This window comes from Suricata suricatta, unplaced genomic scaffold, assembly GCF_006229205.1.
Source record: "Suricata suricatta isolate VVHF042 unplaced genomic scaffold, meerkat_22Aug2017_6uvM2_HiC HiC_scaffold_169, whole genome shotgun sequence".
In the NCBI taxonomy this organism is placed as follows: domain Eukaryota; kingdom Metazoa; phylum Chordata; class Mammalia; order Carnivora; family Herpestidae; genus Suricata; species Suricata suricatta.
This window is the reverse complement of record NW_021861439.1, coordinates 16,918-18,775: the sequence shown is the minus strand read 5'-3', so window position 1 is coordinate 18,775 and position 1,858 is coordinate 16,918. Positions and strand designations below refer to the sequence as shown.

General features: G+C 50.5%; 1 long non-coding RNA gene across 1 annotated transcript; it reads right to left on the bottom strand.

Annotated features, from left to right (window-relative positions):
* Positions 1-1,059: 1,059 nt before the first annotated feature.
* Positions 1,060-1,663, bottom strand: LOC115284719. Its single transcript, XR_003905324.1, has 2 exons — positions 1,540-1,663; positions 1,060-1,343 (listed from the first exon to the last, which is right to left on the bottom strand). It is a non-coding gene; the product is annotated as an uncharacterized LOC115284719 (long non-coding RNA).
* Between the last annotated feature and the right edge of the window lie 195 nt (positions 1,664-1,858).

The following is a 1,858-nucleotide window of genomic DNA, read 5'->3' as shown; positions in this document are numbered from 1 at the left end:
AATAGCATTATTTATAATAGGGTTTTCTTAATAAAAGGAGAAACCACCCAATGCTCAAGCGTCCCCAGTGCAACAGTCCTCATCCACTTGATGCCCTCACCTTCCTCTCTCTCATCCCCTTCTTGTCCTCACGTTTCTCCCTGCACCCTTGGAAAGGCAATCCAAGCAGAGCCAACCAAATCTGTCTGTCTGTCTTCCCTGTCTCTGTCTGTCTCTTCTCCCACACCAATCCTGACTTTCTCTACTGTACCCTTCAGGTCGTTTCCTCCGACACGCCATCCCAGGTCTCCTAACCAAGTCTGCAGGAGAAGCAAATGTGCTAGAACAAATGAAGATGTGGGTTTAGACTTTGGTGCAGATGACCTTCCAGATCAGTAGAGATCTACGGATTACTCAATAAGTGACACCGAGACACCTGACTAACCTTGGGGGGAAGGGGACAAAATTAGACCAATGTCATCTTTCACACCAAAAAAATTCCTAGTGTATGAACGTTGTAAAGTACCAGAACATGTTACGAGTGACACATTTTATAATGTTACAGTGAGTAGGTAAGGCTTTCCATTGGACATACACTACAGAAGTCATAATGGATAACCTATCTCTTATTTAAGGGATTTAAACATGTAAAAGCCTTTCAGTATAGGAAAGAACTATAAACAAGGATACAGTGAAGCAATGAGGAAGGAAAATATTTTCAAATGGTGACAAAGATTTGGTATCCTCAATATATAAAGAGCATTCACCAATCAGTAAGTAAAGTATGACTATTCCAATGAAAAAATAGATCAACGAGGGCTGCCCGGGTGGCTCAGTCAGTTAAGCATCCGCCTCTCGGTTTCGGCTCAGGTCAGGTCACAATCTCGCTGTTGGTGGGTTCAAGCCCCGTGTGGGGCTCTGCAGTGATGGCCCCGAGTCAGGCTCGGCACTCACGGCACGGAAAGTGCTTGGGTTCTTTCTCTCTCTCTGTCTCTCTCTCTCTCTGTCTCTCTCTCTCTCTCTCTCCCCCCCCCCACCCTCTCCCCTTGCTCTGACAGAGTAGCTGAAAATACACTCAGATACAGAATTAACAGTTTTATTTTCTGCTGTAACAAACATTAAGAACACACCTCCTCTAGCAATAGGGAAAAACAATAAGGCCCCCATAATAAAGTGGCAACTGGCGTAGGAATCAGTGCCCTAGCGAAGGGACACTAGGTTAGAATTAGCCCCTTTTGCCTGGCTCCGGGGAAGTGAAAACTGGGGGCATGAAGCGCTGCATGGCCCAAACCAACACGGAAAGCTGGTCAAGAGAGGAGGTGATGGAATGCTGGAGTTGGGCAGGGTCTTCAGCAGTCAGCCGGCTGAAAGGGAGGGAAAAAGAAAATCCAAATTAAATGTGATACCTCTGTCCCCCTCAAGCGCCAACAGGCCCAGTGTGCCACACGTAGCTCTTGGGACCTAACCTTTGGGGCGTCCCATTCACTGTTCGAACGACCCTCAGGAATGGACGCCAGCAACCTGCCTCCGCCCCCTGCTTGGGACCCACTTGGAACTAACACAGTTAGGATGTTGCCAGATACCATGAGCTCCTTCTGAACGGCCCCGCACTGGGACCCGACGTGTGGGGCCAGGGACTGGTGGGCCGCCCGTGCCTCCACGGGTGACGAGAAAGGCACGGTGAGGTAGCTGGTAGACATTCGGTTAAGGCGCCGTGGAAAACCAATCGTGTCCGTGCCTCAGACCTCCCGACCACTGCGAGGCCCGCCTCCCCCACGGCCACAATCACCCCTCTCCATCTGCTCAGGTCCGCTCCCCTCCTTCCCGGTCCATCAGGCTGCCTCTCCCAGCCACCCCTCCTGGCCACCACTAGCCCATC